The sequence below is a fragment of the Topomyia yanbarensis genome, chromosome 3, assembly GCF_030247195.1.
Source record: "Topomyia yanbarensis strain Yona2022 chromosome 3, ASM3024719v1, whole genome shotgun sequence".
Taxonomy (NCBI): domain Eukaryota; kingdom Metazoa; phylum Arthropoda; class Insecta; order Diptera; family Culicidae; genus Topomyia; species Topomyia yanbarensis.
The window spans coordinates 187,719,324-187,746,492 of record NC_080672.1 but is presented as its reverse complement, the minus strand read 5'-3'; the positions used below and the strand labels follow the sequence as shown (position 1 = coordinate 187,746,492).

The 27,169-nt window shown below is 39.1% G+C and overlaps 1 protein-coding gene across 3 annotated transcripts in view; it reads left to right on the top strand.

Moving 5' to 3' along the window:
* Nucleotides 1-27,169, top strand: part of LOC131691083 (myotubularin-related protein 10-B) — a 503,383-nt gene that overhangs the window by 48,982 nt on the left and 427,232 nt on the right. The window lies entirely within an intron of this gene.

Sequence of the window (27,169 nt, the reverse complement as noted above, 5' to 3'; positions counted from 1 at the left end):
TTCTAGTAAAAGAAATGTATAGAATTCGCTCAAACTTTCAAGATTTTTTCCGAGGCCCGGAGGGCCGAGTCTTATATACCAATCGACTCAGCTCGACGATTTGGGACAATGTCTGTGTCTGTGTGTGTATGTAACGGAGAAACTCTCATTCGTGTTTCTCAGCAATGGCTGAACCGATCTTATCCAAACCAATTTTAAATGAAAGACCTATCAAACAGTAAGAACGCTATTAATTTGTTTTTGATTCTGATGTTTAGTTTCCAAGATATGAATGTTTGAATGTGTAAAAATGGCGTTTCTTGCAGTTTTTTTTAAATTATCCGCCGAAATTGACAACATAGATTAACACTTTATATATTTTTAGGCAACTTATACGAATACCTTTCGAACAAGCTATAGATTGTTGAAATAGGACTATTATCAAAAGAGACATTTAACATTAAATGCGGACGAAAGACTTATCATTTCCCATTGCCAGAAATATGACCAAAAACATGTGATCTATTATTAACGGCCAAACGGCTTATTTTAAGTTAATAGTATCTTGAGAGAATTTAATGGAGACAATATGCCCTTTCTTTTGGTATTCTGCTTTTGCTGATGAATCCCCCTATGAGAGAGATATTTTCACAAATTTTCTTGGAAGTGATTATATCGAAATGATGCCTTCAGCAAATTTGTACTATTGCGAATAACTTTACTGAAGACTTCAAATATCTATTTTGAATACTTTAAAAGTTATGGCTTATTGTTTGTTGATTACTAAAGGCGACAAAGCCTATTTATTGTTCAATATAGTAATAATCCATTGAAATAAGCCAAACATTATTTCGATAAAACGAATTTTGTGATTCATTTTTCTCTCTACAACCGCTTGAAATAATCACCGAACACTTCCAAGTTGTCTGGAAGAAACTTGATAATTTTTCAGTGCAAAAATGTTCATTTGCGCGAACCTTATGACTGCATTTTTTCGAACTTTTAACCATCGGATCGATCTGAAACATATAGGAAAATGAAAAGCGAAATAAATAACTCCAAGCAAGGGCGTAGCCAAGAGAAGGTTTTGGGGTTTAACACCATACAACCCCCGCCCCCCACCACACTCCTAAAAAATATTGGATTGAAGTTGAAAATTTATTGATGCTGGACCGATTTAATTAAATATTACAATAACAATTATCTGATCCGTACATTGATAACCTGTTGTTGTAAACATCATGAGGACTTTTGATAAATTGTCGGAATGGGGTCCTGATATGTAACTGATCTATTGGTCTTGATTTCACAGTTGTCTAATAGCATCAATATCAAATTCCTGCCAGAAAACATTCTAATAGAAAATTCCAGAGTTCTGTAATGAACCATAATCCTCAGATTTCTTTTCACATTGAGCTCGCTTTTGTAGAGATGTACTGTAATAAGGGTCTTTATTTAATAGGAAGCGAAGTTAAAATTGATTAAATGTCTATGAAACATAGAACTGCTCACCAAAAAAATGCATAACTTTCAACATTTGCTAAAAATGTTATTGCCTTTCTCATTCACTCTAAAATTCTTCAATCTAATCCCGACCCGGAGGGCCGAGTGTCATATGTCAATCGACTCAGTTCGCCGAGATCGGAAAATTTCTGTGTGTGTATGTGGAAAAAAATGTGACCTCTGTTTCTCAGAGATGGCTTGACCGATTTGCACAAAGTTAGTCTCAAATGAAAGGTACAACCTTCCCATCGGCTGCTATTGAATATTTTATTGATTGGACTTCCGGTTCCGGAATTCCCATATAAACTGATATGAAAAAATTTCAAAATCAAATTTGTATTTTTTATGCCAAATGACTTTAAAATGCATGAAACATTGAGATTTGGTGTACCGTAAACCGGGGTGACTTTGATCATCGGGGTGACTTTGATCACTCGAAACTTTTTTCGTAGATCGCTTATTAAACCAGAATAGTCCATCGAATCATTTTAATTTGAAAAGATTTTTACTCTAAACTTATAAAATACTGATTTGTTGTATTTGTTGTATTTGTATAAAAAAGTCCAACTGACAATTTGTCTTAATGAACTATACTTAACTAAGGTAAACTAAACATAATTAAAATAATGACAATACACGACGACGAAACTGCGAAGAGTTCATGACGAAGTCAAAAATTTCAGCAAACTCGTTGAAGCGACGACTCATTGCAAAAATTGGACTATTTGTAGCGTAGTTGGTGCTGCGCATTTCAGAATGAAGTAGGGCTCGAGGACGAAGAGAGCGCGTAGAGGTTGATTTGCGCTAGTAGCTCCGGATCATCATATTCAGCCAACAGAATCTTTGACACGAAGGTAGCTTGCGCTGCATGTCTCCGGCGTATTAAAGTATTAAGTCCTAAAAGACGACAACGGTCCTCGTACGGTGGCAGGTTTAATGGATCGTTCCACGGCAATTCACGTAACGCATATCGTATGAATTTACGCTGGACTGCTTCGATCCTAAGGCTCCACGTTGCTTGATAGGGGCACCAAACGACGTTTGCAAATTCCAACTGCGAGCGAACCAATCAGCAATAAAGAGCCTTGAAACATAGAGGATCCCGAAATTCGTTGGATATTTTGAAAATAAATCCTAGCAATCGATTAGCTTTGTCGATGGTCGCTGAGACGTGATGAGTATACGTTAGCTTTTCATCAAGAACGACTCCTAGATCCTTCACGTGGTCAACGCGTTGTAGCTGAGTTCCTGCGATGTTATAGTTGAAGGTAAGCATATTTCTCGTTCGATAATAGCTGATGACAAAACATTTTGCAACGCTAAGGACCATCATGTTTCTTACACACCAGCTATAAAAGGTGTCAATAAGATGATGTAGCTCACGGCAGTCGGCTTCATTCCGTATAACAAGAAAAAATTTTAAGTCGTCGGCAAAAAACAGCTTTCCTCCACGGCTTAGAACGAAAACCGCATCGTTCACGAACAGTGAAAAAAGTAGTGGACCTAGCGTACTACCTTGAGGAACTCCGGAAGTGTTGAAAAAGGATTCTGAAATAATATCGCCAATTTGAACAACGACTTCACGGTGCACAAGGTAGGATCGAAGCCAATGGCAGAATCTAGTAGAACACCCTAGCTTATCAAGCTTTGTTACCAGTATCTCATGATTAACTTTATCAAAAGCTGCCTTTAGATCAGTGTAAATAGTATCCACCTGCAATTTCTTAGACATTTGTTCCGTGCAAAATGACGTAAAGCAGACGAGATTCGTCTCGACTGAACGTCCTGGGAAAAATCCGTGCTGGGATGCGTTAATGTAGTGTCGACAAGCAGAAAACAACGCTTCGTTGATAATTGATTCAAACACTTTAGATTCGATTCCTAGCGAAGTGATTCCGCGATAGTTCGCTATGTTGCGTTTGTCGCCTTTCTTGAATACCGGAAACATTACTGAGCATTTCCAATCCTCAGGAAACGTTTGCTGCTGAAGCGATAGGTTAAAAATATATGCAAGTGGTGTTACAAGTAAGTCCGAACATTTTTTCAATACAGTTGAAGGTATAGCACTGAGGCCAGGTGCATAAGATGACTTGGTTTTCCGGATTGCAGATATAACCATTTGTTCAGAGACAGTAAACACATCAAAATCAACAGCACAAGCAGGAACGTCACGAGAGGCATTTTCGAGTTCGATTGCGGTTGGCGAGTCAGTTGAAAAAACACTCGAGAAGAATCTGGCAAACAGCGTACCTTTCGCCACAGTTGTCGTAGCTTCTTCGCCGTCGTAAAGCATCCTTGATGGAAGTCCAGTTTCTTTTCGCTTCGTGTTGACAAATGACCAAAAGCCCTTCGGGTTTCGGCGCAGATTATTCTGGATGCGGTTTACATAGCGTTTGTACAGAAGCTTGTTGTAACAACGATACTCATTACTGGCTAAAGTGAACATGCGCTTAGAAAGAGGACACCGTCGATTTGTGTACGCACGTAGGGTTTTTGCTCGAGTACGTTTTAGCTTTCGAAGAGTGCTGTTTGACCAGGGCGGCTTGCTAGGAGGCTGACATTTAGGCACTGAGGTCTCAACACAGTTCAGTAGTAGTCGCTTGTAGATGGCAACTGCAGCATTAACACTCACTTGGGCATGCAGTACACTCCAATCAATTTGCGACAGAGAACTGCGCAGCTTTACAAAATCAGTTTTGCGAAAGTTGAGACGGTCGACAGAAAGAGTTTCTACATACTGAACTGATCGAATAGTGCCAATTGAGATTTCAAGCGCGGGATGAAAGTTGTCAAGTGGAACAATCACGCTGGATGCTTCATTGACGGAACATACAGGTATAATAGTTTCACTAACAAAGACGAGATCCAGAAAGCGTGATTGGTGGTTAGGAATCATACTTACTTGACTTAGTCCGTTGAAAGCAAATCCATCCAGTAGCAAACGACTGGCGATGTTGGTTGTCGAAGCAATCGGGTCTGGGTAAGCGTATCCGTGTCGTGACGGCACCCAAATAAGCCCTGGCTGATTGAAATCACCAAGGACAATCATCACGTCAACCGCGCCAGCTTGTGAAGAAGCGTTATTCACAGCATCCATGTGAAGTTGCATGATATTGCAGTCGAGTCGCTTTTCAGGAGGAATATAGACAGCACCAATATAAAAGTTCCTCGATGGAGTTGTAATTCTAACCCAAACAGCCTCAACACTGGTTAAATTGCCTACATCAATCTCACATGAGGCAAATGCGGTGGAAACAGCAATCAAAACTCCTCCTCCACGTCCGCGAATACTATTGCCACTATTTCGGTCCGCACGGTATACGGTGTAAGCATCGCCGAAAAGCTGCACTGATGTTATCCGCGCATCGAGCCATGTTTCGGTGAAGACGCAAACATCGTAGTCACCGTCCACAGCAGCTAAATACACGTCATCAATTTTCGTCTTAAGCCCTCTCGCGTTCTGATAATAAATCCGCAAACCATCAGTGTCATGTGAGAGGTGTCGTGCTGCATACCAAGTTTCAGGACTGCGGGCTCGATGATTATACTTTGTGAGTATATTGTTCGGTTTTTGGGTACAAAAACTACAAAAAAACGAAATTTGACTTTACCTTATTATTACGAAGCTTCGTTAAGTGTCTATTTTTTTATAAAACAAATAAATCTCAGATTTAAGCAAAAGAAATAAATTACAAGCGAGTTTTTGTTTTCTTTTAGATTGGGATGTGCCAAATATAGTTTTAGGAGTTTGTTTATTTTAAATACATTGTTTTGTGAAACGAGTTGACAATTATTTCAAATTATTTTAAGCTAAAATTCGGAACATTTGTTTTATAGTTCAATATTCCAACGTGCTAAAATGGATGAAGCTTTTTGTACATTGATAAAGTACTCACATAAAACAATTTTAGTAGTTTTAAAGGTTTTCAGAATCTTTTATTCTAGTACATTGAAATAATACCAATTAAAATCTATTTAACAGTGAGTATCTTTCCAGAATTAGTTTAAACAAACACTTGAATGAAAAACATTGACATCAATAACTTAATGTAGGTGAACATGCAGGTTATCAAAGTCACCCCGGAATACGAAAACGTACTTCAACTTGAAATCATTTTAGGAAAAATAGCTGTAAGCGGACAATTTTAGGTAAAACCATCCGATCTTGTTCTCCATATATCAGTACATGTTTTAAAAATATTAAACTTTAAAAAAATATGTTGCGTCTAAAAATGTGTAATGATTACTTCGAAAAGTGATCAATGTCACCCCGGTTTACGGTAAACTCGAAAAAAATAATGTTAGACAAAAATTGACTTTTTTGGACTTTGGCGCCTATTTGCCATTCTCATATAGAAAGGTTATGCAATCACTCTAAAAATCGTCAATAATACCGGCCCAGAGGGAGTATGCAGTGAGGGGTTGCTACTTTAAAATTAAAACTAGTTTAAAATTTCTTAACAAGTTGAAAATTTTCGGACCTCCCGGATCTTTCTCCATGATCCGCCGCTGGTTTCAAGCGATGTTTCAGTATCACATAGTATCTCAAGATCGTGGCTGTCGATCCATTGTATGTATGTGCAAATCGTACTGAACATGTAATATTCATTTCCACCATTGTATAACATAACCAGCCATGGAATCGTAGTCTGGACAAATGAGAAAAGCACAATTGCATCACTAGGTGGATGAAAGCAGGTTTTTATTTTGGGAATGCGTCGAGTTGAGACGAAAACGTAATATGATTAATAACGAGGATAACACTTTCCGAATGTAGAGAGAAATTTATGAAAAATGACGATTTCCATTCGACTCTAGCAGGTCCTGATCGATTTTGATGAGCATTTGATTTTTGTTGTATGACCAATTATATGTATAGGTCAAATGTTCAAAAACAGCAATTTAAGGTCAAGATAGCATCATTTTGAAACCGCCAATTTCGGAGGTTTAGTATCTTCGTTTGTTTTACAAACGTTAAACAGTGCATCATTTGATAAAATAATTTTGACGGTATATCGTCCAAGAAGTGTTTATGGTGAATTATCTCAGGTTTATATTCATGACTACTATAAAGTCTCAACAAATTCTCTAAAGACATGAACTCTGTTACTGTTTTCTGAAAAATAATTCTGCATGATTTTAAAACTTCAAAAATTACGGTTTCGGAATTATGCCGTTTGGACAGTAAGATCGATTTTCACCAAACCCCCACCAAACCGAATTTCTGGCTACGCCGCTGACTTCAAGTAAGTAGAAACAAAGTCGTTCTACGCTCGTTCACAAGAAACCTCTTCGAATGCTGAATATCTATTATAATACATTGAAACTCCGATTTTATCAGCCAAATATGAATATATGTTTGATGGGCTCTAGCAGACGAACAAGACTGAATTCGAGTGAATCTTTCTGGAGCATGTTTTCCTTATCATGAAGATGGAAATATGCAAAAATAAAAAGTTCATCATAATCAGAAATAGTTATCAGACTACATCAAGGGACGGGAAGAATATATTAACAGCTTCAGTTTATTATAAAGAAAAAGAAAATTGCCCGATTTAATCAATGTCCCCATTTTGTCAGCCTAAAATACATCATGAGACTGATAAAAACGGATCTTTGCTGTATGTATTATTCACAGTGTCGCACATGAATTGGTACATTCCATTTTGGGGATTTTTTATTGCATCGAACTGCAACAATTCCATATCAACTTTTGAATATGGCTAATAAGATTTGTAAACAAACTATTGTTTTGCTGATTTCTTTTATTTTGTTATAATTTCAACACAGAAAACATTTGAAATTGATTCTACCAAGGATAAATATGTTGATTCAAGTGTATTTTTCATAAAATTTAACTCGGCAGCGGAGTAATGAGCGAAAGAAGCTTGTTTTCAAATATCTCATTAGCCCTTTTGAAGAATTAATATTGAATTTTTAGGTGGTTTTCAAGGGGTTATTTTATCGACTTCTTCCAAAATTTGGCGAACCTATTCCAATTCGTATACCAATTAATTGCTATACTTAAGGGTTTATATGTTGCAGATAGAGAAAATACTGAAATTTTCAGCTTTTTTCCTACACAATATTACGAAAGCTTATTAAACATCTTTTCCTAATAAATTTGTAAAAATTATAAACTATTTGAATTTTTTTAATAGTTTTATTTTTTTCCTTTTTTATTTCGACTATGTTAGTCACATTTTCTTTTTTACGTTTTAACGACATTCAATTAGCTAGAGATTACTGGGTAGGGAAAGTTATGAAACTTAGAGCCATAGTACTCAAGTGAGAGCAAGGATGTGAAGTAAACAGATCGGAAAACTAGAAGTGGCAGGGTCATTAGAACAGGCTTAATATCGTACGGGCTTAATCTTTGGTCGAGCTTAGGCAGAATAACTACGAATCACCCGAGTTCACTATCATGTGTCCTGATAAAGGTAGACGTATCTATCTTTACCGTGACAACCGGCTTATTTTTTATTAAACCGTGATTTTTTTTAATAAATAGTGACCGTCGCTTCACAACGCAGTTCATTTTGCATGCCTTTCGGTGAGCACGATCTCTCGAATCGCTGAACTGAAAATTACGGATTGGAAGTTAACCCTCTAGTGCCCAAATTTTTTTTGGCTTGAAAAAACTTTTGGAGGTGGGCCTCGTGATGCGAAAAACGAAAATAATGTTGAAAATTCTTGGAAGTAATGGGTTTTTCATTAAGGCATTAAAATAAGTAAACCGCCTAGAGGCGGTGTTGGGCACCTGGGCGAATAAAAAACATAAACTTTTTTTTTTCGACTAGTTACTTCAACATAAGCGAATACAGATGGTTTCTTATATTTTGGACTTAATCAGAACGCAAAATACCTAAACTGTTCTCTAGTGCTTTGGTTGTTTAATTATTGACTTCTAATTTATAGTAGGGGAGTCCAGGGTCTGCTGGCGATGGTTTCACTTATTATGTTTTATGTTTTTAATTTAAGAAGATCGTGTAAAAGTGAATGCGTTGCAATAAAAGGGAGGACTGTTGTCTGTATTACAGAATTTTAAATATGTGACGCCGAAATCTCGCCAATTTAAGACAATACGCACAATGATGCCACCTGGTCACTTTTGATGATAAAGTATGGATTGCGTGAGATGTTTTTTGAATAAAACTGCAAATCTATGATACTTGTTATTATTTTTCAGCCTTAATGCTCCTGCATTTTAATTTTGGCGCACAAGTTGTATTCAAAAGCTAAATTTTCGAAATTTTTCGGGTGAAATTCCGAAGTAAACAAACAAAAAAACTGTATCGATTTTGTTGGCTATTTTCGGCAAATTGAGCATGAGCATGAGCATGATGACCGTACAATTCGTAGTTGCTACTCCGTGATTGACCAGAACAAGCGAAATTGCACAAAGAACCAACGAATGGAGCCTGGGAGTAGCTTCCCATCCTCAGTGTGCACGTTTCGAGAGTTTCAAATTTTGAAGTGTCAATAACGGCGCCGGCCACGTCCTTACAGTCATCGGGGGAGGAAGGGAATGTTAGTGTGATAACCGTTGTTATGGAGACCGTGTATACCTCTGCATCTCCACGGTTACCACGGAAAGGAGGTTTTGTTAGTGGGATGGGATACATAGTTACATAAATCTGGATTCACCTTGGTATGTGATACAATCTATGCGACTCTCAGAAGCGTTATAAGTTAATAATTGCTCTGGGCAGCCGGCTGCCGAGAATTTCAAGAAGATTTATCGTTTGTTGTATTAATTTGGGAATTCTAGGCTTAAAGATATGCAACTTAAACTCCGGACAGCCGGCCATCGGGAGTATTGCTTTTCTTTGATTGAACAAATATTTTTATAAGACAAGGGAACATTCAAGTTTCTTTACTCCGACGAAGATCGAAAATCTTAGAACAATAACATTGAATATGATACGATTGTCTTAACTCTCCGGAGATACCCGTCGTAATGGAAAAGTTGTTACTTGACTGAATATTACTATCTTACTATCTAAGTATAATTATCGAGGTTAAATCGCGATATAAGCATATATACTTTCTTTATAGTCATGAGGAACAAGCCGGCTTTTGTAACTATTATTCACGCGCGATGTTATGCTATCTCACGACGAATTCGCGCTGGGGTATGGTAATGTTTGTTTTTATTTTTCATAGTTCATCCCAAATGAAAAACCCTAATTTTAAGTATTGAAAGGTACCTTGAAAGGGGGCCGAGAAGTCGCCGCTGGGGGTCCGCGAAGCAAAATATCTCCTCCGAGTGGATATAAAAAATCAAGTCTTGCTTCCCAACAGACTGAAAATGATATATTGACAGCAATGTTTATCCGTGGGGGGGGGGGGTCCACAACATGGCAGGGTGATTTCTAAGGGGCCCGTGGCACGAAAATGCTTCAGAACCGCTGATATAGACCGATGCAGAGAATCCCTTCTCAATCCAATATTCCCAACGTTACTCTCAATGGAAGCAAACTACATCCCATCGACTTAAAAAATTTTGGACTCTTTATACAGACCCGCGAATCGTAAAAAACGTAACCAAAAAGGAAAAAAACGTTTTGACAGTCCTTCTGGACGTAATCCCCGACACCTCGCAAGACCGGGCGCAAAGAGTCTATAGAAAATCATATCCGCAGAAAACCGTTAACAAGAAAATACATAGGTAATACATGTAGTAATGGATTTTACACGATTCACGCAGATAATCGATTAATCATTATAACAATCAAAAAAATCAATAATCAGCTGTCAGTTTTCCGAATATTCAGTAACTCAGCCAACTGATATCCGTTAAGCACCACAAAATACCACAAAGAGGCCACCACCCAACTTTGAAAATCGCGGAACAAAACGAGAAGACTCTCCAAAAACACCAAGAGACTCATACCTGTACGCAGTAATCGGTTATGGTCTACTAATCGAATACACTCAGGTTTTTTTTACGCGGGGGATACGAGCCGCGTAAATGAAAACCGCGTAAATGAAAACCGCGTAAATGAAAACCGCGTAAATTTCAAAATCCGCGTAAATGAAGACCACTTAAATTTAAGAATCCGCGATAAAGGGAACCTCATTGATGGATACCGCGTAAATTCCAAAATCCGCGTAAATGAAAACCGTTTAAATTTCAAAAACCGCGTAAATGAAAATCGCGTAAATTTCAAAATCCGCGTAAATGAAAACCGAGTAAATTTCAAAATCCGCGTAAATGAAAACCGCGTAAATTTCAAAATCCGCGTAAAAAAAACCGCGTAAAAAAATACCGCGCAAAAAAAACCGCGTAAAAAAAGACTTGAGTGTACACTAATCGGGCTCTCGAAAATCACTCGACCAGCAGATAACAATTTGTCAAAATCGGACATCACTAAATCCAAGAATTTCGTACAACGTTTATGTCTACTTTCACCCGCGGAACACCCAACACAACACCAGACCAGATGACTCGCAAGCCATAAAAAATCTCGACTCGCACCTCTCCCATGTCGCTTTCGCCCCTGACAGCGCACTACACCGGTGTAGCCTGTGTTTTTAGCTTCCGATGGCCCTACATTTTCTGACAAAGTGAAGTTCAGGAATGTTGAGATTTTTATCACTGTTTAGGAAAGCAAAAGTATCATAAAGCTAGTGTCAGGCCTTCATGAGACCTCAAGAAGTCACTTTTGGAGGTATTCGTTAATGTAGATTTGTCGGTAGACGGTTCCACATTTCATTAAAAAAAACTAATTTAACACATCTACAGATCGCTTGCAACATAAAAACTTTTTGTGCAATTTGACAGCTCCATCTTAGGCCAATTCAATAAATTTCCTACATGAAAGTTGGTTTTTAAACCAAAGCTGGAAGTTAAACCTTGGCGTGGAAGAGCCGGTATATTAATATATGCTATTACTTAGTGTAGAATTAGATTTTGCCGTTTACGGCTATTATACAACCGCCAGAAGAAATTTAAAACGTTGGTACACAATCGAGAATAGCGAATCAGAAAAGATATCAGTGATTTACTAAATACAGAATGGATAATGGTTATGATGTAAAACCTTAAGGTCCGTCCAGGTTAAGTCTTCGGTACGGAGCAATACCTCGACCTAGGAACTCTTAAAGTCTTCGGTACGGAGCAATAACTCGACCTAGGAACTCCTAGCATGTTGTTAGTCGCCTCTTACGACATGGGAGCAGTCCCCAGAGGTTCTATTCTTGGCTGAAATAGTGCAAAAAGATTTCAGCCCGCCGGACACCACACGGCTTCTTGTTGGCTATTTTCGGCAAATTTGAGACTAAGAGAAGCGAAAGCAATGAAATCCGGCGTCGGCGGTAAAACATGATGATGAGTTATGTTCTACCATAGACCATGCGGTAGACTTGGGTGCAACGCCCAACTCATACTCTGCAGAAGGCAAAGAATTCTTCACATTTCCTTTCGATCATGCCCATATGAGCCTGCTTAGTTCTAGTTTTCCGTTCTAAGTTTATAACTGATTCGCTCTAGAATACCTATCCGTCTTTCATATTCATTGCTTTCGTTTCTCTTAGTCTCAAATTTGCCGAAAATAGCCAACAAAATCGATACAGTAGAACCTTGCGGCAATTAAAACATAGTAACACACAAACAAAAAAAAACAAATTTTTCTTGTGGTTACGTATACGGCCAAGGAAAGTTCTTTTCGCGCGCTATCGAAAAATCTAGTCATTCGTGGAATAGCTTTGAACTCGCCCTAAATAACAAAAATGCTGAAATTTAAGAACGTTACCTAGGGTAATAAGCCTATTTTCGTCATAACCATGTAAAACCGTTGGTTAGAGCGGCATTAGCCATCTTTGTTCAACGTATTGGTTCAAATGGCGATTTTTGATATCATAATGGTTCATAAGAAGAAAGCAAAAATATTGATGCCAATTCATACGCATTGCATCAATTGTATTCCGAGTAATTAATGAAATTGTGAGGCACCCTTCCTAATACGACTAAAGTGGGCTCTTCACTCTAATACACTCGAAAACTCAACATCACTTACAACATGTACGAAACAGAATTTAATGCAACATAAACACATTGGAGAATGGATTAAACAGTACTTGAAGTGCAGAACTAGAGACAACGCCATATGTCTAATACAAAAGGAGAAAAAAGATTCTGCCAACTAGTCCCAGACTCCCCTAAATATCATTAAATGATAAGAATATCCATATTCTAACTGCAACATTCACCCAAAGTTTTTAAAAAATAAGTTTTTTCAGCTAAAATTGCACATAATACTGGTTTCGGTACGATAAGTAATCACTAAAGACTGAATTTTTTTTTCGCTAAGGTGCCCAACACCGCCTCTAGGCGGGCAAAGTATTTTACCAAAAAACCTAAACTTCCGAAATATTCCACTAAACCAATTCACATCTACAGTGAAATGCTAGTAACAGGCTACTTAAAAATATTTTTTTTAATTATTGAAATTTCTAAAAACAGTTAAAATTTGTTTAATGAAGTTTCCACTAAACACAAAATAGTTTTTTCCGCGTTTTCCTCGAATTTTCAACTTTGAGCTTCAAATGCCTTTGACAGAAAGCTACGAATATTAACATAATGTGTGTGTATGAAGGGTGTGAGCATTGGGAAGAAATGCTAGTGCGGATGACAACATACAATCATGTTTTAGTAGTTTTATTTAGATTTTTATAGAGACCGCCTAGAGGCGGTGTTGGGAACTAGAGGGTTAATTGTTAGTACTCTTTATAGATTTAACTTGCCGCGCAAACGGCTCTGAATGAGACCCGCTGGTGCCCTAAGACGATTTCGCTAGATTTTCAGAGCATTGTGCACCCAGTGCATTAACGCAAGCGACGGAAGGTTATCGAAAAGTTTCGTGAAAATGAAAATTCCAGTAATGATGATGATTTTCTCAAACGGTTCGGTTTCGAGAGGTTTTTATTTGTACTTTGGCATTAGGATTAGCGATAATAATTCAAATCAAGGATACTACTGCACGCATGCACTTCAGAGGTAGCGTGATATCAGGAGCTGCGATTTCATTTATAAGTTCTCAGTCGCGTTGGAATTTTGAGTAAACGCTATTAAGAGTATAAACTTCAAATCGATTAAAAAAAAATTGATTTTTTTTGGCTCAGCACAATATACATATAACCCCTTTAGGAAAATTCAGCTTTCCCACCACAAATTGAGAATTTATATATTTTATTAACAGAGCATTAGCAATAGTTCGTTTGTATGTCTATTTTATGTGTCATTTTTTCGCTTTCCCATTGATCTGGTTTGAGATTTCTAGCACTGATGTTGTCCTATGCTGATTTGAGCGATTCTCTGAGTCCTGCCACTATCCCATGTAGTATGTGTTATCAAAAACATAGCGAAACATCAAGTACTAAATATTCTCAATAGATATAATATCCGAAGAGAGTGATATGAGTTATAAGAAATGTCTAATCACACTGTTAGGTGGATAAAAAGCGTTTTTGCTTTCATCGGAGTATCGGTTTCAATCGCAATTTGCTATGTGATCGCACGCCACAACCTGTAACTCCGGAACCGGAAGTCTGATCGGGTGGAAATTAAATAGCCATTTTCGGGGGCGCAACACCTTTCATTTGAGACTAAGTTTGGTTGAATCGGTCTAGCCATCTCCGAGAAACCGATGTGACTGTTATTCTGAATTTGGATACTTCCGCCGGGGCTTCCAGAACCGATGATGGTTGCCAATGCGGCCAAAAAGACTTTGAATGAATGTTAGTGATCTAATACTACAAATCGAAGTAGTTGTGGTCATATTTTGGAAAAATTTTCACCTTTATTCATTAATTGCAGAATTTATAAAAATCGACATTTTCTGCGTGATCGTGCTCACCACCCTTTAATTCCGGAACCGGAATTCGGATCCATTAGAAATTCAATATCAGCCTATGGGAACGTTGTATCTTTCATTTGAGACTAAGTTTGTCAAAATCGGTTCAGCCATCTCTGAGAAAAATGAGTGACATTTTTGATCACATACACACAGACGCACATACACACATACATACATACACACATACATACACACGCACAGACATTTGCCGAACTCGACGAACTGAATCGAATGGTAAATATCACTCGGCCCTCCGGGCCTCCGTTAAAAGGTCGGGTTTCAGAGCAATTGCAATACCTTTCTATTGAGAAAGGCAAAACGAATATAAAAATACTGAATTGTAAATTGTTGTGAGATGTTGATACGATTATAGAAACCAATTTTCTTCCGACACGAATGCACCCTTAGGTGTAAAGTGTCGTTAATAAACAACAACAACAATTGTTATTATTATTATTCATCTGAGTTGGAAACACCGTCCCGTACGGTACATACAACGCGCATTCGTAAATTTCACACAGTGTTTTTCGCGATATTCGCGGTTTGTTTTTCGACGAAAACACGAGTGAAGTGATTAACGTTGAAGGAATTGTGACAATCGCTTAAGAAACGGTTCAAAAAAGGGGTTTTTAGTTTTACCCACGCGGTACTAAGGCATAAATAAGCAGCCATCGCAGTGCTACCTACTGGCCCGACCGATCGGTTTCATTCACTCGCTGTGGATGCCGGTCGCGAGTGTGACGGTGTTCTGAACGGGGAATATTTTTAAAGCTGCAATAAAGTGAAAAGTTTTGAAAAATATTGAATTTTTTTTGACGTTGGATTTGGTGGTGTATTTTAAATTCAGTTCAGAATGGATGTGAACTGCTTCTCGGGTATTATTACACAGCTTAATGGCAGTATTGGTGGAGGGGCTCACAGTGGGGGTCATTGTGTGTCCAATAATAATTAAATTAATTTAATAGATACACCAGTACAAATCTATTAGTTGTCGTTTTGCAGTAGTTGTAGTTTTTAGTACTAGTGTACAATTGTTGTGTGCTAGTCGTATGTTTATCTGTGTATGTGTTCGTCTGAATATGTGTGATAGTAGAGTCAAAGAATGGATGCAGAACTAGCGTATATGATAGAATAATGGGTAATCCTTCTGGTGTTCTATTTGTGCACTCGACTCTATTCATTCGGGAATGTTGGATTGGATAAACTAATGAACAATTAATTTACCGACGCACGTAAATCATCTATTCTCGGTCAGCATAGCATGATGAAAGTCTAACAGAATGCAATTGTCATTAATGGTAAATAAACAACATTTGCCCGAGTTAAAGTAGTTTGATTTTATATTACATATGTGTTTCTATTCTACTACATTAGTCTGTTCTTTTGTACATTTATTAGTTTGCTTTTCCATTACTCATATATTCCAAAATACTATCGGTCAATTGCACTTCTAATCAAGCTCTGCCTCTTTTTTCTTTATTCGGAATGTTATGAATGTTATACTCCATACTATACTCTATATATACTCATATAGGTACAACCGCACAAACGCTCGTGGCCTTTGCGATAACACAAACCTGGTCACAAGCGCGGCCATGCAATTGCAGTCCTCTACACATACGCCCGCGATTCTATCAATATTAAAACACCCCGGTAGTTAAGTAAACATAGCACCTATAAACTTCCAAAAACGGTCTCAAACATTAACCCCTCACTCGCGAGATTTTGAATCGGCCACGTACGGAAGTCTAACCGAGGTCCCGCACGATCATGAATCGGTCACTTCCGAAAGTTTCTATCCTTGGTATCAGCAGAGTAGGTCCATGCCTTCAATTGGACCAATTAAAAAATAAAGCTCTCCTATCCACTGGACAACACGTTCCATGGCGACTTGACCGTGAACTCTAATGATATGAGGTAACTCACTCTGTCAAAATGTAATCCGTACACCGAAAACTAAATATCAGAATGACGACCCGCGTGACCATCCAAGAACACACGCGAATATGTGAATGGCCACTGGGTTACAAAATCGAATTTATGCACGCGAGCACACGCAACAAACACGTCAACACAGGAAGGCTTAAGCCCTTCGTGATCATCTACGCACACCTACGCCCGCGATCGCGCAAACTTGTTTATACTCCGGTAATAATGTGAATGTTTTGGTACTTACGAAGTTACAAACGCGAACCCGCAAACGCGCGCGATCATGAATCGGTCACGTCCGGAAATCTTTACCCAAGGTGACATGACGGGGAACTCTAGCGATATGGAAGAACCCACTTTCTTCTAGAATCTGAACCGTACACGAAAAATTAGGTATCAGACTCACGGTCCGTACGCGATCATTCCAGAACACACGCGAATATACGAAAGGCACACGGTTTTAATATAGAATTTATACACGCGAAGTTACATACACATTAGCACACGTGACATACAAAAGCACACGCAATCGAACACGTTAACGTACAAATGCTCGAGTCGTTGGCGATGATACATGCGATCGCGAAGTCCTTGCGCCCGCACATACCTGAACCGTACAATGAGTATCTTACGAGAATCTAGCTCTACAGCTCCAGTAGGACAACTCTCGAAAAAAATGCATTAGTGATAGAATATATAATATCTCGATGAAGTTTGGTTGTGCTCTTCTGATCATGCCTTTACACCTAGACGAGTTGAAACAGTTGCGTGTTACTCGTGTTTTTTTCTATTGTACTCCATGGACTAGTTTAGTCCCGGTTTGGTATCTTTCCCTCTTAATTTTTATTTTGCATGACGACAATTAATAATTAATAACAATTCTAACTCTTGTCTTTATTTTATTTTTTTTAATTTTCGGTCTCATGCGTCATATTCTTCTGATGACCTTTTCGAGCTAATACAACAAAGGAGGGCAACATTGCTGCCAATAATGATGATTCTCTGCCATCAGACGTCGTCAGGTTTTAGAACAATGGAGATGTATTTTCATACTCGATTGAATCAGATAAGTAGGAACGACCAACAAACTGCAAGTAGCGTATTACACATTTCTTATTTTAACATATTACATATTATGCGTGTTAACATATTATTTTCAGGCACCACACATATCTCAACACCCAACACTTCCCATACACACTTAAACATACACACACAAATACACAAATGACAGGTGATTGGGCCAAGTACATTCACTCGTAGGATCTATCATTTCGATGATCGCCTTGATTCTACTAAACCAGTGCACAATTAAGCCGACATAAGCTAGTCTCATCTGGTGAAAGTATGTAACCTGGAAGCCCCAGACACAACAGTACGAGACGGTCAGATGACGGACTGGACTCGACAGGGCCTAGTTTAGAGTTTTAGACATTCTTCAATGCACGGCTAGTGACCACAAAAAAATAGACGGTAAATACCAGCGTCAAGGTAAATTATGGAAACGCAAAGGTAAGAATGCATTACAACCAATAATAATAACAATGATAATAAATTATTTATTTTCAAATTGAGAAAGATGTTTAAATGGCGCCCATGCGCTAATCCATCCTAGCTAAAATTTGGGTTGAGGGGGCACGCATTTTTGGCCTAGAGCAGAAATGCCGATCAGACCGGTTCTACACCAAAAATGCACTATAAGGAAACTATAAGAATAAATGAAATCACAATGTTTTATCCATAGCTGGAAATTCAAACTTTGTGACATCTTTGAACTTCACTAAATCAAGCTTTTGTGTTAACAATTTTGTTTATACAAAAAGAGGGGGAGTGTGGAGGGAGCCCTGATTTTTTTTACTACGTAACAGGCCGACGTGGGTTCCTCGGGTACCCACAAAAGTAAAATGCCATGAACTAAGGCAATTTCTAACCGATTTCGACACTTTTGGGTGTATTGGATTCAGGAACACATCCACTTTAAGATTTAGTGAAAATGATCCGGGTTAATTTATTCGGTTCCCGGGAATCCGGATTTCCGGAAGCATGTTTCAGTGTTGTGAATTTCAATGGAATACTGGCAATATGAGTATCAAAATTCTTGGAATTGCATCTGCAGGCTGTATCTCGTTGTTTTGGAACCACTTGGTGATATGACCCCGGAACGGACATTTCGGAGTGCGTTCCCGTGGGGCCAATAACAATAAATAACAGGCTTCCGAGACAATTTAGAGTTTTGATACTCATATTGCTAAGACGTTATTCAAATTTACAAATCATAGCCTAGTACTGGAATATTTTTTCGGGCAAATTGGATTACCAAAAACCAGATCCATTCATCCGGTTCAATTTCACATAATCAAAAAGTGGAAGTTCCTGAATCCAAAACATCTAAAAGTGTACAAATCGGTTAAAAAAAGCCACAGCTATGAGCATTTCAATTTGTGGGTACCCGGTACCCACGTCGGCCTGTCAAAGGTGTTTTTTGTTGGACACATAACGGTTAAAGTAACATTCTAGTGTAACTAGGATTTACACAACCATCTACAAACTTTTACAGACATTTTAATTATTCTTCTACAGACATTTCAGAAAAGCGTGTGGCATCGCTGGCTCTAAAGATATTACCAAGGACCGTTCATAAATGATGTCGCGTATTGACAGTTGGAGAAAAGTCATGAATTACCGAGAGAAAAACTAAAAATTTGAGAAGCACTAGTGAAGCGGGGTTAATAAAACCAACAACAATTTTTAGACTTTCTTCTGCGAGATATTGTCTATGAATGAACCCCAAACAAACAATATTCCATAACGAATATCATGTAACATCGACGACAGAGCAGTGGGATTAAGGCCAAGTTCCGCCTGAGTCGTGCAAAACTGAGAAACAACATCAATTTCGACACAGAGAACAGACTTCCATTTCAAGCGTAAAAGTTGATCCAAAGGTAATTGAGATGTTACCACTAGAGGTGGTTCTGTCGTCATTCCGTTTAGCACGTGAGTTTTACTAAATTGCTATCCAAGTGATCGTTATAATTATGGGATATGCCAGTTAAATTATTACTGATTATCAATTACACTAGAAAAGGAATAATAACTGGCAGAATACATAGTTACAGGGAAATTAGTATTCGTGGACATAACGGTTATCAGCGCTCTCTGAATTAGTTAGTAGTGGATTGATCCGATTCAGACCTAGAGGATACCAGGCAGAAGACAGAAGCGGAATCAATACATTGAATTAAATTAAATAAAGGACTTGACGCTACACACTTCGAGACAAACAGGCGCAAAATTTGCTCCTCCTCCTGAGGACCGGTGTTTACTTGGCAGACAGTTGCTAAGTTTTGTCTCGCGGGACGTACCGAGATCCCCTAAGCTTCAAGTTGCAGTCCTAACAGCCAGCTAAAAAACATGTTTTGACGTTTACATTTTAGCTTTTTGAGATCAAAATTACATTGATGTTTAATCTGTATGGATTTTGCTCCAGTAAAGTTGTGGCCTGTTGGGTAATAAGAAAATAATATTTTTCATAATCATAGTTACGTTGGTTATGTTTTCTCGAAACAGATTTTTTTTATTTTGCAAATTGTAAAGTTATACAATAATTTGTGATTTTTTAAATTAGGCTTAATTTTTTGACATATTAGACACTATAAAAGTGAAACAAAATAAAATTTTGCAAAGCGTGCTTGGGACATAGTGGTATGTTCACAGAATAATTAAAAAAAGAGCAGTTTGACCAATACTTTTATGAAAAGTCTTAAATGCTCGGCAGCGAAAAATACTCCTTTTGGAAAAACGTATTTAAGGATAAATATTACGCTATATAAGTTGAATTTAGTAACTTACTATTATATTCGGAGGGTTTCATTTCTGCACTGTATAAAAACACTAGTTTTTCGTTCAGCTGTGAAATTAGAAGTGACAAGATTGTATTCATTTAGTTCTTGTAAGCCTGTAGCATCACTACATAACCATGTTTTCGTTAGGATTGAGGTTTAAACAAATACATTTTTAGAAGATTTCAAATGATTCTGAAAGATACTGATACGGCAAAATCCGTTCGCCAGAGGTGGTTTGCAGCAGCAGCTGAAGTTATAAGCAAGAACAAGAGGAGGGGAAGCAGCAGCAACAGCAGCAGCAGCAACAACATTCAGAGCAGAGATGGGTTACACCCCACAGAAGCCAAAAGTAGTGGCAGAAAAGTATTTGGTGGAGGAGCTCCACAAGTTTGTGGATGCGAGAAACAATGTCCATAAGGACATTAAGGAGATGGTTCTCAGAATCCGAAAGGCGTTATTGTCTACCGTGAATGAGTATGAGTACGCGATGATATAGCTGAGCGAGCATTGACGTCGGCTAAGGCCACTATCCTCCTAGAACCTCCCCCCCTCCCCCGAAGCAAGGGAAGTAGAAGCAGATTGGAGTGGAAAACACGCGAACGAGAACAAGAGCCTCGACAGGAGATGGAAGACCTTGCGGGCTCAAGAGGCAGACGCTCGAGGACGTTGTTGTTGTCGACGAAAAGGACGTCACCCAACAGGGAGAAAGCTGGAATACCGTTGTAGGTCGGAAGCAGAAACAAGAGAAACAGCAAAAGCAGAAGGCAGAGGGAAAAGTCGAGTTGAAGAGAAATGGAAAACCTCCGGCTCGTCAGAAGGCGTCAAAGAGAGAAGCCGTACTCGTTAATGCCGCGGAGACGTATGCTACTCAAGAAGGTCATTTGAGGGAAACGTGGTAAGAATCAGGCGTACCCAAAAAGGCGAGATGTTCTTCGAGTTGAAGAAGGATCCCTCGACTAGCAGCTCGATCTTGCGGAAAACTATTACCAAATCGATGGGAGAAAAGTTAAAGCATTAAACCCGGAGATAGTGATTGTGTTTAAGGACCTTCATGAAATCACAACGGAAGACGAGCTGAGCGGTGCACTGAAGCAGCAGTGTAATTTGTGGGAGGTGCACATGACGATCCAGCTAAAGAAGGGATACGGAGGAACTCAGACAGCGATGATTCGTTTACCAGTAATTGCTTCCATAAGGCGATGGAGGTAGGAAAAGTTATGGTTGGATGGTCGGGATGCCCACTGAGAGCCGCCCCACGAGTGAATAAACAAGCGGAGAAATGCTTCAAATGTTTTGGCTTTGGACATTTGGCAGGGTCTTTCAAACGATAGATCCGGAATCTGCTGGAAACGCGGGGAGACGGGCTATCTTGCGAGAGATGTAGATTTGCCTTTAGAGTGTCTTTAGTTTCCCTTGCAGATTTACCGCTTTCCTTTGGACGAACAATTATAACTGGCTTCGTTTCCTTTTTCGGCTTTAGAATGTTACTTTTCTTCTTCAGTATATCCGCAAACGTTTCACGCTCCGAAGCGGGAGCGGGCCATCAATGTTCGGTACTGGATTAAATTTCTTGCCCTGCTTGGCATACGACTCTACTTTTTCTTCTATTGCTTTTCTTCCTTGGTCAATCAACTGTGTTAAAACTTCCCTGATTTTTTTCCCGTTTCGCTTTTTATTTTCTCTGTTATAGTTTCTCCCACACATTTCACCCTCTCTTCTAGTGCTTTCATTATTTCACAGTTTCCATTAAACATTTCCAACATCTCATTGCTAATAGCAATCACATGATTAAATTCGCTTTGATGCTTCGGACATGGGTGGCGCATATACTTTAGCTCACGGTTTGTATTCAGTATTCAGACCCGCTTCGTCAATCTCTTTCGAACATTTTAGATGTTTCACGAAACCACACGGACCAAAGCAGAAGACTTTTTTACCATCTTCTTTGATTGGCCGTTTACAAACTCCGCACTGCATTGTTATCGACATTTTAACTTGAGCGGCCGGCCGCTGATGCCTGACCCGTAGGTCGTGTGAGCAACAGCACCGCAAGAACAAACAATACGATCACCTAGCGTTGGACGTTTACAAACTTTCACGCCAATTTAACGAAAAACGCAGTGTTTCACTTAAAACGCTCTATACCACAGGAAATTTGTATCACAATCTTCACGCTGATATGAAAATCATTGCAAGATGCCGTCTAAAACATGGATTAAATATCATCGAAAGAAACACTAAATCAACAAACGCCTGACTGTTATCTATTCGATAGACAAGATAACCCAGATAAATCTGAATCACTTTGACACCGCGCAGCAACTGTTGTAACAGTCTACAACAGACACAATGTGTGATGTCACTTTGATTGCAGAGCCGTATCAAGTCCCCCTCATAACGGTAACTGGGAGGTGGATAGATCGGGAACGGCTGCGATACAAGTTATGGGTAGATTCCTCATTCAAGAAGTGGTAGAACGCTCATACGGGGGCTTCGTGATTACCAAAATCAACGGCGCCTTCGTATGCAGCTGTTACGCTCCTCCAAGGTGGAGAGTAGAGCAGTTCAGTCTAATGCTGGAGCAGTTAAGCGAGTAGTTGATTAGTCGGAAGCTGGGGTGGCATTGCGCATCTCGAAACGAAAGGTTTATTGTATGCAAGCGTGTATGAAAAAGTCGATTCGAAATGGTTCCATAATGTCGCCCCTGATAGTCCTTCGTGGTGTCATTCAATGCGTGGGCTGTGGAGTTGGGCAGTAGAGTAACCAACAAAAGAGTGTGTATTCTGCAGGAAGCTCTAGCGAAGTTAGACGTACGATTGTGCAATAAAGATTCTGTTAGCAAATTTCGGAGAGACGGGAGGGAGTCTATCATTGATATTAGATTCTGTAGTCCTTCATTGACGGCGAAAATGGATTGTAGGGTCGCTTCAAATCTCCTTTTTAACGACTTAGCAAGTCAGATTGCCGAAAGGAGCTGTGCTGAGAAGTAAACGACAATCCCTGGGGCGACGCGTACCGAGTCGTGATGGCGAAAATGAAGGTCTCGACGACACCGACCGAAATGTAAGCTGAAGACAATCTTTTCCCGAAGCACGATTCAACTGTCCGACCACCGACACCGCACGGCGGAGAAGGAGCAAACGCGGACGATCGGCAAGTGATTAACGATGAGCTCGCAGAGACGTCGAATGGAATACCAAACGCGGTGCTGAAAGCTGCGATCCTGGCACATCCGGACATGTTCAGAATGGTGCTACAGAAATGTTTATATGAAGGCAACCTCATAGAAATGTGGAAGGTACAGAAGCTGGTGTTGTTGCCGAAGCCTGGGCGATCCGGCCTCGTATAGGGTCATATGTGTGCTAGTTTTACTTGGAAAGCTCCTGGAAAAGATAATCCTAAACAGGTTGACGAAATACACGGAGGGTGAGCGCGGACTGTCCAAGATGTAGTTCGGATTCTGCAAAGGAGCATGGACAGTGGCTGCAATTCGAAAAGTGCTCGATAGTGCTGAGAAGGCGCTGTGGTCACGATAGATGTGAAGAATGCATTTAACAGCGCCAGCTGGGAAGCCATCGCTGCAGCGCTGCACAGAATGACGGTTCCGGACTATCTATGCCAGATCCTGTAAAGCTACTTCCAGAACCGAGCGCTGCTGTACGAGACAAGCGAAGAGTAGAAGCCAATGCGAGTCACAGCGGGCGTTGCTAAGGGCTCCTTTCTCTGTCCAATACTTAAGAACGGGGTGTACGATGGGGTCTTAACACTGCGAATGCCCAGTGGATTTCGCGGACGACGTGTCACTAACGGTGATGGGTGAGACACTTGAAGAAGTGGAGGTGACGGAAACAATAGACGCGATTGAGAGCTGGATGAACGGGGTCAAGCTGCAAATAGCTCACCACAAGACGAAAGTGATGGGTTCCTTCGCATTGCAATATTCCAGACAATGAAGCAGATACGTTAGCCAAGATTGGCTGTGTATGCGGCAACATGTGTGATAGAACTCCGCAAAGTGGCGATTTCGTGAAACTTGCTAGGCGTCTGGCAATCAAGGATTGGCAGAGAAAATGGGATAACGCGACAACAGGCAGATGATGTTACTCCGTAATACCAACAGTGTCAAAATCAGCGTGGTTCAAAAACTTCGACTTCAACAGAGATTTCATAATCACTGTGTTACCGATGTAATTTCTGTCGAATCGTAACAATACAATTTCATCCACAATTCAATTCAAATGTAGTATATAAGCTATAACTTTGGTTTTTGTTTGTTATTGGCTCTTTATTATTGTTAGTTTGTACATTTATTTAAAAAAAGATGGGTGGGTAATGTCTAGAACATAACCGGAGTGTCGTGACTACTCGTTTGACTTGTATTTCAAATCGAATGATATTCAATGAAATATGTGGGAATGTTTCAAGTTATTCTTCATAATAATTATGGTGGTTCTGAAAAGAACCTTTGTTGTTGGCGTCTGCGTTGATAGGGGATGCGCTGGATCCTAAGCTCGTTGATATATTCATTCATGAACTGAACAAATTTCATATTTTCTTGCTTTGAAATATCAATGTAAAAATCTCTCGAAACGACCATCGGAATCTTTTTCCTAGCGTACAGAAATGAACACGCTTAGCGAAAAACTAGGGGCGGGTAATGTCCGGGACATAACCACGATGATCATATTCTTAAAATTCTGCTTGTATCTCTTTCAAATGGCCAAATGTTACGCATTAAGTTCGATTCACCGGGCTCAGCGAAATTTTCCTGGGGATCCCGTTCGTTAGTATATTCAGCAAAACAATTTTATTACCGAGTTCTCCGCATTGAATACAGGTCAATAATTTCATATAATGATTTCAACAAGCAGATAATGTACATGTATGACAGGTGGGAGTGTTCTGAAGTGTTTTAGTGGAGGTAACAACATTTTACAATGCTTCTCATTAACCCTGCAAAACCACGGGGTTGGCAGCAGAGGGTTAAGTTGTTTGGTAGAGATGACAGTTAATATATGATAACTTAAAATATAAAATTGTTCTATAAATTGCAAAGTTATTGCCGCGTTGACCTGGAAATTTGTCATTTCATTCATATAGGAACAATCATTGAAATTATGTCAATTTATGCTTTGCAAGATTTGAAATAACTTCGAAGTGTGGTCACGACACTCCTGTTATGCCATATATATTACCAACCCATCTTTTTCCATTTTTCATTCGTCCTAATAAGGACGGTTTGTAGATAACTATGTTGATACAAGACGAGAATCTTTTGAAACAATTCAAACCTTGCCGACGATTGTTTTTACTGCGTAAATACCTACGATCTTGCCCCTTTCGCAGCTCACACCGAATGAGCACGTTTCGCATCAAGGCGTTCCTATTTATTGACTTCACAATGCAGATGGAAGGCCATCCTTTTGTTCGATAAATGCAAATATTTTCATCATTCGTTTTGGTGTAACTTTCGCTTAGTGGCAGAGTTGCCACATTCAATGATTTTCTTGGAAGGATTTGCAAAAACCTTCATGTTTGTAGATTAGAAAAACATTTTCTTATGATTCACTGGTAAAAGTACAGAATTAACAAGCGCAAACTTAATACTAGTTAATAAAAGAAACTTTCTAATTAAATTGTTTTTCCATTCGTCCTAATAAGGACGGTTTGTAGATAACTATGTTGATACAAGACGAGAATCTTTTGAAACAATTCAAACCTTGCCGACGATTGTTTTTACTGCGTACATACGATCTTTCCCCTTTCGCAGCTCACACCGAATGAGCACGCTTCGCATCAAGGCGTTCCTATTTATTGACTTCACACTGCAGATGGAAGGCCATCCTTTTGTTCGATAAATGAAAATATTTTCATCATTCGTTTTGGTGTAGCTTTCGCTTAGTGGCAGAGTTGCCACATTCACTGATTTTCTTGGAAAGATTTGCAAAAACCTTCGGGTTTGTAGATTAGAAAAACATTTTCTTATGATTCAGTGGTAAAAGTACAGAATTAACAAGCGCAAATTTAATACTAGTTAATAAAAGAAACTTTTTAATTAAATTCTTTTTCCATTTTGCATTCGTCCTAATAAGGACGGTTTGTAGATAACTATGTTGATACAAGACGAGAATCTTTTGAAACAATTCAAACCTTGCCGACGATTGTTTTTACTGCGTACATACATACGATCTTGCCCCTTTAGCAGCTCACACCGAATGAGCACGTTTCGCATCAAGGCGTTCCTATTTATTGACTTCACAATGCAGATGGATGGCCATCCTTTTGTTCGATAAATGCAAATATTTTCATCATTCGTTTTGGTGTAACTTTTGCTTAGTGGCAGAGTTGCCACATTCAATGATTTTCTTGGAAGGATTTGCAAAAACCTTCGGGTTTGTAGATAAGAAAAACATTTTCTTATGATTCACTGGTGAAAGTACAGAATTAGCAAGCGCAAACTTAATACTAGTTAATAAAAGAAACTTTCTAATTAAATTCTTTTTTCCATTTTGCATTCGTCCTAATAAGGACGGTTTGTAGATAACTTTGTTGATACAAGACGAGAATCTTTTGAAACAATTCAAACCTTGCCGACGATTGTTTTTACTGCGTACATACATATGATCTTGCCCCTTTCGCAGTTCACACCGAATGAGTACGCTTTGCAGCCTTCGATGTTTTGGTGGCATTTTTAGTGGCAGTTACTACCGGCTTTTCAGTGACTGCGTTTCTTAGCCTTTGGCTTTTTGGCCGTCTCACCGCCACCACCTCCACCAACGTTTTTCTTCTCTCCGGTGGTAGCCGATTTGATTGGTCGTCCGGTGCAGCTTCTCACGACCACGCACGTCTGTTATGCACTGCGTCTTACACACGTCTGGCTTTGAGAAAACTTTTAACATTTTTTTAACTTAAATTTATTTTTATTGTAACTCGTTTTACATCTCTGTTTTGGTATACATTTCAAGTGACACAGCTGTACTTTTCATCTTTGTTCCTCGTTGTAATAGCTCTACTATTTGTTATATATGATTTATTTTTTCATTTGTTCAAGTT